Genomic DNA, 15,265 nt, shown 5'->3' on the forward strand with positions numbered 1-15,265 from the left:
AAAGAGACATTGTTATGAAATATTTAAAAGAAAAACAGGCAGTCAACAAGTAGTCAGTTTTCTTCTGATTTCTGCTTCAGTCTGCATTTAAGACAAAAAAAGGCACAATTCTCTAGTTCAACACCTTCTCTTTAGATCACATTTATTAATATATTTCATATCAACTCACTGACAGAAATTACCCATCAGCAAAAGCTATATGTCTATTAGGATCACCAAGAAACCATCAAAAATATATAAATTCATAACAAATGTGCAAGTTTCTAGTGCATACTCCATCTTAGTAAACTATATGACAAATTAATAGTCTCTTTATCTGAAATACTATCTTCCATTTGAAAAATCTAATTTTACAATGGAAAGAAAGAAAAAGGCCAAAATAAACAGTTATAACCATGAGGAGAAAATTAGTTTACATAGAGGGTGTTTGTAGATAAGCCTTTGCAGAGGTAGCCACTTATGTAGAAAGTGAAATGCAGCTGGGAATTGCAATATGCTTACTCTATGATAAGATGATTAATTAAAAGGGTTAACAACAAATAGCATTGCTTGAAATCATTATTAAACTAGAAAAGCAAATATTACACATAAGTGAAGGCGTTAAGAATGAAATGCTCCTATAGTTGCATTAAAATTTGCAATTTTTAGTGTTATTTCATATACTGTAAATTTAAGAATTACCAGACCATAAATTGATTAAATGACTGTTGGGGGTACAACAGTGTACTGCAATAGATTTTTAAAACGTGAAGGAAAAACAGACTGAAATATTCTGTCCCCAAAACAGAAACTTCCACCCCCCAAAAAAATAGCAATGAAAATGCCTCTTGAGCAAATCAGCTACAAATGAATGACTTTCATTTTTCAGTTGGCCAATGACACATAATGTGAACTCCAAAATACCAACTATGAAGGTGGGGAGGCACTGGAACAGGTTGCCCAGAGAAGCTGTAGATGCCCCATCCCTGGAGGTGTTCAAGGCCAGATTGGATGGGGCTTTGGGCGACTTGATCTGGTGGGGGGAGGTGTCCCTGCCAATGGTAAGAGGTTGGAACTAGATGATCTTTAAGGTCCCTTCCAACCCAAGCCATTCTATGATTCTATGATCCTCAACAGATAGCAGGATATGCCTGCAGTAGAGAAAATGCAGCATACCCACCACACAGAAAATAGTCCTTAGTTCAATTAATAATGCGTATTACTAGCCTTACAGTTAAGAGGTTAACAAGAGAAAGAAAAGAGTTTGTTTACTCCAAAATTCTGGTTAAAATGATAGAAAGGCATTATAACATCCCCTGCTTAACAATACAACATACAAAAAATCCTGTTTGCTTCAGTACAATTTCTTTAAAGTACATAATATTTAAAGAGTTCAAGCTTTGTATGGCCATGCTTTCTAGAAAGTATCAATGTACTTTAAAACTATGTTTTAAAATCAGATATTGCTGATTTGCTGTTCGTGTTTTACAAGTTGCTTCCAAGAGGCATAAAAGTGTGAGCATATATTGCATAGCTCCAAGCAATTAAAATGATTTACCTTTCAAAGTACCTTGCTTTAAGTAGAAGGGTTAAATAATTGAAGCCTTTCTTGTTCTCCACCAAAGTTGTTTTTTTTTTTCTGAAACATGCTCCTCTCTGGTGTCTTACTCCTAAGTCAGTGATTCATGTGCTGTGCTAAGACTTTTTTTGATTGAAAATTTCACAAAGTATTACTTATTTGAGAAATTTACCACTCACTTGGCAAGAAAAAAATCATCAGTTCATACAACCAGAAACACTGCGTACCCAGTCCTGCTGAAATTATTATATAGTACACGTATTGAGCAAGGTGAAAACATGACATTTACTTGTGCACTGTATAATAAGGGTTTTCCAAAAACCCATGATGGATAGGAAAATGATCACAAACAATGACAACAGTCTAGAAAGACTATGCGCTGCAAAAGATTATGGGAAACACTGCTACACCAGGGACCAGGGTATGTCCAGAAAACTACAGGGTGCTGTGGAGCTTTGTTGGGTGCACACTACAGGGCAGCAATAATAAATTCAGCATTTTTTCCCCAAAAATAAAAGGTTTTCAACCTGCATTTAAATGGCATGCATTACAAAATGTTACGTATATAGCTAGAACATGAATATCTGTTAATCATGAACATCTGTACATGCAGACATTGAAAGCTTTAGACATTCTCCACCTTCCAGCACAAGATTATTTTTGATGGAGAAGTGGAAGGCTTTGCCTCTACATTAACTCTAGAGCAGCATTTAAACCAGAATATGTGGCCCACTGTATCTGTGCACTGACTATTGGAGAATACAAGCCTATTGCATTATCTTGAGGTTATATTTAGAAATTAAAAAAAAAAAAAAAAAAAAAAAAAACCACTCAGTTCCTTTCTAGTGACCTGAAAGCGCTGTGACTCCTCATACTAAATAACTGACCCAATATCACCTGAATGGAGGTTTACATGTCTAAATTTCCAACCAAAGGATTAGATACCACATTTAAATTAAGAACCTAAACTTTTAAAATAGGTAATATTTTAAACAGTCAAAACAAATCTGTAACAAAAAAAAAAAGTGTGAACAGTGCCCAGAAAAAAGAAACTCTCTGCAACCAAATGACTGTTTCTTAGAAAATACTGGAAAGATACAGTTTTAAATACTGTTATGAGGTAAGATCATGGTTTCTAAACCAGCAACTAGTGAAGAGCCTCAAATTGCCTCCTCTTCACTGACCAAGAAGATGGGTTTCAGGGGCTTTGGGAACTGATTTCAGAAATAGAAAGGGGTATAAGGAGATAGTGATGATTCTATAGAGGAAGATGAGCATCCACTATCAATTTTCATTTTATTTTTTTTCTTTACCTTAAGTTAATAGGATTTATCTAACCTCATGTTAGATAAAACTGAATGAGAATAAACTGTAGGTGTGGGCCACAACAAAACATGCATTACCTAAACTATACTCAACTGAAGCTTCTTCTGGGCAAGAAGGACAGGAGAAAACAAACAAACAAGGAACTCCTTTCCAGACATGGCTACCATGTCATCCAAAACACTTGCGTAGGTCCAAGTAAGCCTATTAAAAAGGTGTCTACACGTATACAATAAAATATCCTCCAGTAGCCATTCTTCCTTCATTGTACCTATACAATGTACATTACAGCTCTTCAAAACGTCAGCATAACACTGAGTGAAAATATTCACATACACTAACAGTGCTGATTCAGAAAGTTTGCTGACTAAAACAAAAAAAATCATTTGTAAAGTAAGACTTTATGCAAAGTGAACAAAAAGTTTAGAGTGGTTATTATGTAATAAAGAAATCAGTCTCCTAAATATAGTCTAAGGTATCCTCAAACGCACGCAAGTCTTTCAGAAGAAGATAATCCATCATAAGGTTTAGCCTTCAACTTATGTAAGTCCACAAAGTTCTACCTGACTTCAAAGATCTCACAATCTATTTTTTTGTTAAATGATGACATCATAATTATTGTACATATTAATTACTGGCCATGATCCTGAGGTACCCAGCCTCAGTGTTATATGCAGGGAAGCAACAATTCAAGCTTGAAGACAAAGAAACCATATAAAAAGAAGATACAGCAAGCAGAAAAACTACCTACAAAGGCTTGCCATATGGAAGAGACGGAGGAATGTGTAAAGCAACAAAGGAATCAAAGCCACTACTTTCAATTTTAACATCCCTACTCTATCTAAAATAGGGATTTTGGCTTAAATAGAATTGATATTTAGGTGTTAAACTACTTCAATTTCTTAACTGTTCAACAAAATTTAATGGGTAATCTGAAATAAAGAGGTAACAGTAATCCTTTAAAGATCATTTACAAAAAAAAACTTCAAAACATCCACTAAAATATTTTGCCACAACAAAATGCCATTTGATAAACACTGACCACCTTCTTGTGCTGGGGAAGGATGTTGTGCACAAGGACATGGGTCTGTTAGAGCGAGTCCAGACGAGGGCCATGAAGGTGATCAAGGGGCTGGAGCACCTCTCCTACAAAGAGGGAATGAGAGAGCTGGGGATGTTCAGCCTACAGATGAGAAGGCTTCGGGGGGACCTCATTGAGGATTTTCAGTACTTGAAGGGGACTTATAAAAAAAGATGGAGAGCAACTCTTTGCTCAATCAGATAATGACAAGACAAGGGGGAATGGTTTTAAACTAAAAGAAGGGAGATTTAGAATAGAGGTTAAGAGGAAATTCTTCACTCCTAAGGTGAGGAGGCACTGGAACAGGTTTCACAGAGAGGTTGTGGATGTCCCATCCCTGGAGGTGTTCAAGACCAGGTTAAATGAGGTCCTGGGCAACCTGATCTAGTGGGTGTCGTCCCTGCCTATGGCAGGGGGGATTGGAACTAGATGATCTTTGAGGTCCCTTCCAACCCAATGCATTCTGTGATTCTATGGGGGCCCCAGACCTGAACACAGTACTCTAAGTGGGGCCTCATGAGGGCAGAGTACAGGGGGACAATCGCTTCCCTTGACCTGCTGACCACTCCTCTGTTGATGCAGCCCAGGATGCAGTTCGCATTCTGGGCTGTAAGCATGCACTGCTGGCTCATGTCAATCCTTTTGTCCACCAGAACCCCCAAGTCCTTCTCTGCAGGGCTGCTCTCAATGAGTTCTTCTCCCAGTCTGTGCTCCTGTCCAGGATTGCCCCATCCCAGGTGCAGCACCTTGCACTTGGCCTTGCTGAACCTCATTAGGTTCACGTGGGCTCACTTCTCCAGTATGTCCAGGTCCCTTTGGATGGCATCCCTTCCTTCTGTTGTTCCACTCAGCTTGTTGTCATCTGCGAACTTGCTGAGGGTTCACTCAATCCCTTTGTCTATGCCACTGATGAAGATATTGAAAAGCACCAGTTCCAAGACAGACCTCTGAGCTTAGGCTTTAATACACCAAAAATTAGACAACAAACCACTGTGAAATAAAAGCAGACTTCTAATACACAGAAACATTGGTAAAGATATAAAGAATCTCATTGAAGTGCTATTGACTATATAATAATAAGCCTTTCAAAAAGAAGTCTCTCTCAGAGCTTATTCCATTTTAGAAATTACAATACAAAATTTTGTCTCACGCTCCATATCCGCTCTTACATAAGAAATACACAATTTCTAATTGCAGATAATTGCAACTTTTCCAGTGATTCTGATTGGACATAAAGCATTTAAAAGTTTGGGGGTAATATTACTACCCTTCTGAAAAGTGAAACAGAATTAGTAATGATCATCAACAGCCAGGATCTCAATGTAAGATTTCTTCTGAACTGTTGAACCTTTTATCATAGCTTTTCCATGCAACTAAAATCTTGTCTTTCAAAACCTCTATGAAATTAATGACAGGTCTTTTTTTTAAATTATCTACTTAAGTTCAATTTCCCACCAAAGCACCAAAATTCCTCTCCTTATAAAGAATATCTTATAAGAGGGAAATCAAGTGTCTCCTCAGGTTTAATGCTGATCATCTTATAGTAAGCTTCATTCTATATCTTTCAGGTATCAAATATCTAAGGATTAACAAAAATGTTAAACCCTTTCATCTTCTGAAGAGATAATCCCCAGGAATCTTGTATTAATAAATGTCTATCCTAAAAATCACAACATTGGCTTATTCTGGGTATGGTTAAAGCCTCCAGATATATTTTAAATAGGTAAATTAAGATAAACACTTAGGACAGCATTACATGCAAAGTCTGTATCTATCATGTAGTCAAGATAAAAACTACGCATAATCCTTTAACACTTATTTTACACACTTCCTACTCGTTTCTGTTGGAATGCTGCCTCAGAAAGCTAAACAAATGCTGGCCCTTGCAAAACTGAAGCATATGACAGATTTAAAAAAATGTTTAATGCAGAACTAACAACTAAATAATCCAAAATTCAATTTCAAATGTTAGCTACAGAGTTTCTGAATGCAAAAAATTACACTGTCAATTGCTGGATTGCTGCTTTATTCTACCAGTGCAGATAATAAGATTTTCTTTTACCTGTTTACATTTTCTTTTACCTGTGAACACAAGTGAATATTTTACAAATTATTTTGCATTGCATTATTCAGCAATACTTTGTATGATTTATAAGAAACTATAAGACTGACCAGTAATCAGCACAGACCGACAATTTTGTTTTTTCTCTTTACCAGATTACTGAGGACTAAATAAAAAACATCTTGTTACAATTTTAATATTCTAACATAACTAAAGAAAGATTTCAAATATACAATACAGCATTCTCACGTTGGAAATGCAAATGCAATGCAGCACTTCCAATTTGACATTACACAACAGGTAATCTAGATTCAAACTACAGGTGGCACAGATGATAATGACAGTGGTGCAGTGGTAAGTATCTACCAATGATTCTTGAATATTTTGGAAGTGAGGGAAGCCACTGTTGGTAAATCCACAGGTTTTTAAAGTCATCTGCTCCTCCTCAAAATCAGCTGTTGTACGTTGCACAGTCAACACATCTCTCAACCTTCACCTTGCAAGTGCCACAAAACTCATTCTTGCTCAAGCCAAGTGCTGGGAAGTATTTAAAACACTATGAGAACCTGAACCACTTGCTTTTTTGCAACAAACACTAAATACATAGAGTAGGAGAAAAAGAGGCAAGTCATTTTACCTTATAAATTACTCTTTGCCACCAATGAAAACTGATAGTAGTCACTTCCATAAATGTAAAGGAGAATGGATATTTATCATTTTAATACACACATGACGAAGAATTTAATACAAAATGAAAGAAATAAAAACAACTTATTTTATGCAGATTTGTTGGATAGCTACCAATTTAAAATCGACAAGTGATACAAATAACTTTATTATTATTATTACTGACATTAAGAAAGCCAAAATTTTAAACAGCTTGTAGATCCAATTTCAGAACTTTTATTTATTAATAATCTTTAATGTTTAACACTGCTTTCCTTGTAGCACTTCCCTACAAAATAAGATCATGTAACAGCATACAACTTTCTAGTAGTGAAGAGAATAAAATATGTTCTTTAGAAAATATCAAATTGTATTTCTTAAATTTCACTACCATGAAAGAACACTAAGTTAATGCTACATAACAGCCTCTATCTACCAGAAACGTCCATCTACAAGAACAGAGGACATAAAATAAAAATTTTATGTAGTAACTGAACTTGTAATTATGATTGCTTTAAGTAACAGTCTGCAAAAAAAATCTCTGCAAAAATACTACAGTGCAACTATTCCTACTCTTTCATCATTTAAACACAGAATTTCAAAAACTGGATATGTAAATACAGTAAATTAGATACAGAAATTTGAAAATACATTTTAAAAGCTACCTTTTAGACAAGCATCTGAATCAATCCGTAATATTTAATTTTGTCAAATCCATGAGAGGTACCACATAACTCATCTCAGAAAGTAGGAAAAAAGTGGGGAAAAAACTCAGCTTCTTACTGTTCAGGAAAGAAAAAAAATGGTAGAGAAAAACACTGCACATTAAAACGTTACAGTGTTAAAAATTCAAAGTGCATTCCGAAAGAGCAATATACTGGCAAATAATTCTTAAAGCAAGGTTCTCCTGAGCCAATATTTTCACTTCTTATCTCTGCTACCCTTGTCTTTAAAATCCTTTTCAAGTTCACTCCTACAAAGATTTCCATGTGACCAAGGAATTTCAGAACAATTCTCTTACATAGGCAGTACATAACTTTCAGTGGTTTAAGTGAGTTTCTGCATATCAATTAATACCTCGGCAATTTCCATCCCATACCAAAGTCTGAAGTATGCTTCCTCCATCATACTATAGTGATGATATACCAGTGGTACACTCCTGGACTCTTTTTGTTTTGTTTTTAAAAAACAGCCTCTCTTTTCCTTATGTTCTGTCTTCTTAACAGCACCACAGAAACACCATGAATACCTACATTAGCACAAAGTGCGATAAATGCATCAAACAGGCCAACAATTTTCTTTAGCTTTCCTCTCTATTCATGGGGAAACCTTAGGAAAAAAGTCAGCACTATCTCTATCAGGACAGTAAAAGAGAAAACAAAAAACAAAGAAATGCAAATTTAAACATAACAATGGCAGGACAAAGTCAGGGAAAAATTCCAAAGAATTAATACACTAATAAAGGAAAACGTAATGTATCAACGTTTGGCAGTTTTAGTTGTGGGTTTTTTTTTTCAGTGTGGTGTTTTTTGTTTTGTTTTGTTTTTTTAACATTTGTACTTTTTTTCTTAACAGAATTCTCCTCATATTCTTTGTCTAAAAAATGCCAAAGCTGTAAGTCATGAGGTAAGAATCACCAATTCAATGTAAATAATTTATTCCTAAGTTTTCCACTCCACCTAAATAGCTAAGTGTGATTTCACTTTTAACAAGTGACAGAGAACAAACTAAATTGAGTTCTTTTCCTAATCTGAAGGATCACAGCCTGCCCACATCACTAAACTAAAAATTACTGTATAATTAAACACCATGAGCAGTCTCCACTTAAAATAGGCTCACGTTCCAAATAGCAAAAGCACCTCAGCACACGACTGACAAACAAAAATGAAGCTACAACAGTAAATTTAGAGTGCATAATTCTTATCTTTTTACATTCATTTAACACAGGGCACGTGAGAAAGAAGACTGTACCAAATGCTTAAAAACTGTAAGTTGTGAACATTATAGAGCAAAACTTTATACCTTAAAGCACCTGCCTATGCATGAACAGTAAGAAGTAGGACCAACAAACCTCAAACCTGTCCAGGCATATATGGCATTTAGGTTCAGAATTATGATTGCTTTACAAAATTGTGTGAGTCCAGCAAATCATTTAATCATAGGCTATGTCAGTTTTTATACTATTCACAATCAGATACAGCTGCAGTAGCAGAGTTCAATACAGAATAGATCCCATAAGTTAGGTAATGCACAACAGAAAGGAAAACACACATCCAAAAGTTTTTCATTAAAATATTTTTTCAGTTTAAAAATAAACTTATAACACTTATGTATTAAAACAATTTGTGCTTTCAATCACTCCAAAAAGCAATTTCATTGCCTAGGTCAGCTAAGAAAGATTTCTCTCACTTATATCAGTTTCAGTCTGCATGCTCCAGCACCTGGTGCTTCTGAAAAATTATAAGCAAGCATTACACATCAGTCTTTGTAGAAACAAAGAGAATCTTTGAGACAGCCTAGATCAAGTACTACTAACAGGGAGGTTGGAATTAGATGATAGATTAGACTGGATAGGCTGCACCGATGGGCTGAGGTCAACTGCATGAAGTTCAACAAGGCCAAGTGCTGGGTCCTGCACCTGGGGCGCAATAACCCCAAGCAGAGCTACAGGCTGGGAGATGAGTGGTTGGAGAGCTGCCAGGCAGAGAAGGACCTGGGAGTGATGGTGGACAGTCAGCTGAATATGAGCCAGCAGTGTGCTCAGGTGGCCAAGAAGGCCAACGGCATCCTGGCATTTATCAGAAACAGCGTGACCAGCAGGGCTAGGGAGGTGATCGTCCCCCTGTACTCGGCTCTGGTGAGGCCGCACCTCGAGTACTGTGTTCAGTTTTGGGCCCCTCGCTACAAGAAGGACATCGAGGTGCTTGAGCGGGTCCAAAGAATGGCGACGAAGCTGGTGAGGGGCCTGGAGAACAAGTCCTACGAGGAGCGGCTGAAGGAGCTGGGCTTGTTCAGCCTGGAGAAGAGGAGGCTCAGGGGCGACCTTATCGCTCTCTACAGATACCTTAAAGGAGGCTGTAGTGAGGTGGGGGTTGGCCTGTTCTCCCACGTGCCTGGTGACAGGACGAGGGGGAATGGGCTAAAGTTGTGCCAGGGGAGTTTTAGGTTAGATGTTAGGAAGAGCTTCTTTACTGAAAGGGTTGTGAGGCATTGGAACAGGCTGCCCAGGGAGGTGGTGGAGTCACCATCCCTGGAAGTCTTTAAAAGACGTTTAGATGTAGAGCTTAGGGATATGGTTTAGTGGGGACTGTTAGTGTTAGGTTAGAGGTTGGACTCGATGATCTTGAGGTCTCTTCCAACCTAGAAATTCTGTGATTCTGTGATCTTTTAAGTCCCTTCAAACCCAAACCATTCTATGATTCTCTGACAGTTTGAGATCAAGGTATAATTTGTCTAATGTATAACCTCACACAGGAATTCAGTTACACCTACTAGGAAATGGCAAATCCAAACCTAAATTGAAATTAGATGGTTACAGCAAAGCTTGTCCAACACACTATAGGAACACATTCTTTAAAAATATCAGTTTGTATGCTATTTCCCCAAATATTCCCCAGCATGTTGCAATTCTAGAGGTTAACTTAAAATAATCAGTCATCCAATTTCAAGTCACAAGACACAAGCTGCGTGTGATAACTGACTAGACAAAGGGTGCAGAAGTGTTCTCTACTGATAAGGTGCTAGAAACTTTAAAAGCTGCAAGGTTTTAGATTTTTTTTTTCTTTTATAATAATACCACCTTCTATACCATTTTACAGTGTTTTATCTGCTTGTTTTACAAGCTAGGAACTTGAGAAACTAAGAAATTATACTGTACAGGTAACCTGACGTATAGAGATGAGTGAGTTATCTGATTACTGTTAACATTAAGGTCTGGTTTTGCTAGATCTGTAAGAGATCTTACAGCTACTACCTTATACGTGCATGAAAGAGAAATCAATTAATAGCCAAAAGTTTATGAATATTACTCAGATTACATTACAACATATAATGACATGTAAATAAAGTACAGAGAAGAAACACTAGTAAAAATCCTACTTCCCTCACCATTAACAGCTAAACAGACAAGATTTACGTTGATCCTTTCTCCCAAAGTTGTCCATTAAACTGAATGAAAAAACTTAAAGCTAGAATATTTCACTGAAAACTGTCAATTGTCAAAGCAGACATAACTTAGAAAATTCTTCCATTTAAACAGGCTTTATTTCAAAATAATAATAATAAAAAAAGGTGTTTCAGCAATATACCATTAAAATATTTCTAAACCAAAACATTAATTTGTGTTTAGAAACAAATTTTGAATTCAAGGTCTAGCATACTTTGTGTTTTTTTTTTCCCCCACAAATATCACTATGCTGTTTTCAAATGTTAATCTAAATATTTTTTTTACTGACATAACTTTTCTAGAAATTTGATCAGATGCCATACATTGTTTTTAATTTGTTTTGGACTAGAGTATCATTGAAAACTATACAACATAGCATACAGAACATAAGTTCACATTAGTTCACAGAATCACAGAACAGTTTAGGTTAGAAAGGACCTCTGGATGTCACCTGGTCCAACCCCCCTGCTCAAGCAGGGTCACCCAGAGCAAGTTGCTCAGGCCCACATCCAGACAGCTTTTGAAGATCTCCAAGGAGGAGACTCCACAGCTTCTCTGGGCAACCTGTGCCAGTGTTCCCTCACCCACACAGTAAAGAAGTGCTTCCTGATATTCAAATTGAACTTCCTTTATTCCAGTCTGTGCCTATTGCTTCTTGTCCTGTCACTGGGCACCACCAAAAAAAAGAACATAGATTCCACACTAGTTCATGTTATTCCTACAACTAAATACAAGTAACCAAATAAGACAACAAATTCATATATACTAATCCATATTTCCCCAAAAGCCAAGGAAATAAGAGGTATATTGAAACAAAATGAACCATGCAGAGTTATCTGTTCTATTATACCAAAATTTGTGAATTGTTTCAAGCCCAGTAACACCTTGCAATCAAATAAAACATTCCCTATGACTTATTTAAGTAACACACCAGGAAAGCCAGGGGGCATGTATGCCTAAATAATTTGATCAAACACTGTAATAGTGTAAAGCAAAGGGTGAAATTACTGTAAATAAAAAATAAAGAAACATGCCCCCTCAGAACTTGATTTCTGCTGTCTTTTTCTCCCACAACCCTGACCCAAGCCAAAATGTCTGTTCATATTTTGCAAACTGAGAAAGGCACTATAGCCCTTCCATCTTGATCACCTCACACACTGACAAATCTCTCACATGCTCATCTATCATAACGCATGAACCAGAGGAAGACAGTTCCACTCATACTTCACCAAACCAACCTCTTATGTCAATACTCCAGAATAAAACAGGACAAAAATCATAGAACCATAGAATATCCCAAGTTGGAAGGGACCCACAAGGATCATCGAGCCCAACTCCTGGCTCCACACAGGTCTACCCAAAAATTTAGATCGTGTCTGAGAGCATAGTCCAAACGCTTCTTAAACTCTGACAGGCTTGGTGCGGTGACTACTTCCCTGGGGAGCCTGTTCCAGTGCGCGACAACCCTCTCAGTGAAGAATCTCTTCCTGAAGTCCAGCCTGAACCTCCCCTGTTGCAGCTTGACTCCATTCCCTCAGGTCCTATTGCTGCTCACCAGCGAAAAGAGTTCAGCACCTTCCCCTCCCTCATGAGAAGGTTGTAGACCGCAATGAGGTCTCCCCTCAGCCTCCTCTTCTCCAGGCTGAACAGACCAAGTGCCCTCAGCCGCTCCTCATACGTCTTCCCCTCTAGGCCCTTCACCATCTTCGTTGACCTCCTCTGGACACTCTCCAACAGTTTAACATCCTTTTTGTACTGTGGTGCCCAAAACTGCACACAGTACTCGAGGTGAGGCCACACAAGTGCAGAGTAGAGCGGGACAATCACTTCCCTCGACCGACTAGGAATGCTGTGCTTGATGCACCCCAGGATGCGGTTGGCCGTCCTGGCTGCCAGGGCACACTGCTGGCTCATATTCAGCTTGTTATCAACCAAAACCCCCAGATCCCTCTCTGCAGGGCTGCTCTCCAGCATGTCATCCCCCAGTCTGTACATATAGCCAGGGTTGCCCCATCAGGACCCAGCACTTGCTCTTGTTAAACTTCATGTGGTTAGTGATTGCCCAGCTCTCCAGTCTGTCCAGGTCTCTCTGCAAGGCCTTTCCACCCTCAACAGAGTCAACAACTCCTCCCAGTTTAGTATCATCAGCAAACTTACTCAAAACACCTTCTAGTCCTACATCTAAATCATTTATGAAAACATTGAAAAGAACTGGCCCTAAAATGGAGCCTTGTGGTCCCCACTGGTGACTGGCCGCCAGCCTGTTGTAACCCCGTTTACTATAAATCTTTGAGCCCTACCTGTCAGCCAACTGTTTACCCATCGTGTGATGGTTTTATCTAGCTGTATGCTGGACATTTTGTCCAGTAGGATCCTATGAAAAACTATATCGAAAGCTTTACAAATCCAAAAAGAAACTGTATCGAAAGCTTTACTGAAATTCAAAAAGATTACATCAGCTTACTTCCCTTGATCAACTAGATGGGTGATCTTATCATAAAAGGAAATCAAGTTAGTCAAACAGGACCTACTCCTCGTGAACCCATGTTAGCTGTGACCTATGACTGCATTGTCCCCCAGGTGCACTTCAATGACTCCCAGGATAATCTTCTCCATAATTTTACCAGGCACTGACGTGAGACTGACAGGCCTGCAGTTACCAGGGTCTTTTTTCTTGCCCTTCTTGAAAGTTGGCACAATATTTGACAGCTTCCAGTCTACTGGGACCTCTCCAGATTCCCAAGACCGTTGACAAATAATTGAGAGAGGTCCTGCAATGACGCCAGTCAGCTATCTCAGCACCCTGAGATGAATCCCATCCGGACCCATGTACTTGTATGGATCCAGGTGGAGCAGCAAATTCCATGGCTAGGAGTTTATCATTCCCACCATCACAGTCCTCCAGCTCAGGGCACCCGGGGTCCCAAAGCCCATCATCGGTGTTGAAAACAGAAGCAAAGAAGGCATTAAACATCTCTGCTTTGCCTATGTCCTTGTTTGTAAGGTGACCATCCCCATGAATGTTGCAACGTGTTGTCGTTGTCCCCCCTGGAGGTTTATCATGATTCAGCTTCTTTACTTACTGCCTCATATAAGTAAGTGATTAAACAGCCAATTTAAAAATTGAGGGGAGAATGGGAAAGGGGAGAGAAGAGTAAGGAGGGGTGGGTAGGATACTGGAGCACCTCTCCTATGAAGACAGACAGAGAGTGCTGGAGAGCTGGGGATATTCAGCCTGGAGAAGAGAAGGCTCCGGGGAGACCTCATTGCAGACTTAGATTACTTAAAGGGGTCTTATAAAGATAGAGAATGACTTTTTACAGAGGCAGATAGTGAAAGGACAATGGGGAACGGTTTTAAACTAAAAGAAGGGAGATTTAGAATAGAGGTTAGGAGGAAATTCTTCACTCAGAGGGTGGTGAGGCACTGGAAGAGGTTGCCCAGAGAAGCTGTGGATGCCTCATCCCTGGAAGTGTTCAAGGCCAGGTTGGATGGGGCTTTGAGCAACCTGATCAAGTGGGAGGGGGTTGGAACTAGATGATTTTTAAGGTCCCTTCCAACCAAAACCATTCTATGATTCTACGATATTAAAACAAAAACCAAAGAAATGCAGAAATCTAAACCTCAGTGTAAGAGCAGCATGCTTTTTTTTTTAGTTAAACCTGTTTCCAATTTCAGTTACTGAAGTATTCATGTTGCCTTTTCTAGGAAGTATGTTCAAGTTGTATCACATATTATAGCTCTCACTTAGGAAAGCAAAGAGACAATGAGGCTGACAAATAAAAACACTGCAAAAAGCTACATAGCAGGGAAAAAAAAAAAAACAAGTGCTCTTAAAATTATTTCTTCATAGAAATGACTGGTAAAATCTCAGAGAAGACAAATGCAATGCTACTACTTCTCTAAGGTAGTTGCAATGAGGGTGTTTGCACACTGGAACAGGCTCCCCAGGGAAGTAGTCCCTTCACCAAGCCTGTCTGAATTTAAAAAGCGATTGGACTGTGCACTTTGTCACATGGTCTAAACTTTTGGGTAGACCTGTGTGGTGCCAGGAATTGGACTTGATGATCTTTATGGGTCCCTTCCAACTCAGGATATTCTATGATTCTAATCATTAATATGACAAATATATTTTAATGATTTAGATGAACAAGTCAAACTTTCCAATGTGAGAATGTTGGTCATCGATTAATGACTGAAACAGCTAAAATTTACTTGCACTACAACCATTAAACACACCTGTTGCCTTTTACCATTTGTGAATTTTCTTTATTTCTATGGGTTGCAGATATCAGTTTACTGATTAAATTAAAAACAAAACAAACAAACAAACAAAAAAAAGCGCATTCCACAAATACATCTCTAAATTCTGAACTGATACCAAGAGAGAACTGAACTGGTAGAGAAACA

At 38.3% G+C, this 15,265-nt stretch overlaps 1 protein-coding gene across 6 annotated transcripts in view; it reads right to left on the reverse strand.

The window, feature by feature from the left end:
• The window catches only part of LOC137847005 (nipped-B-like protein), a 199,244-nt gene that overhangs the window by 155,122 nt on the left and 28,857 nt on the right, over nt 1-15,265 (reverse strand). Inside the window, exon 1 of one of the 6 annotated variants that reach the window (XM_068665186.1) lies at nt 7,356-7,443. The exons of the other annotated variants lie outside the window; for them this stretch is intronic. The gene's annotated coding sequence lies outside the window, so the exon portion shown is untranslated. Of the gene's footprint in view, nt 1-7,355; nt 7,444-15,265 lie in introns of those variants that run through there. 6 annotated transcript variants of the gene reach the window in all.

The sequence above is a fragment of the Anas acuta genome, chromosome W (genome assembly GCF_963932015.1).
Source record: "Anas acuta chromosome W, bAnaAcu1.1, whole genome shotgun sequence".
NCBI lineage: Eukaryota > Metazoa > Chordata > Aves > Anseriformes > Anatidae > Anas > Anas acuta.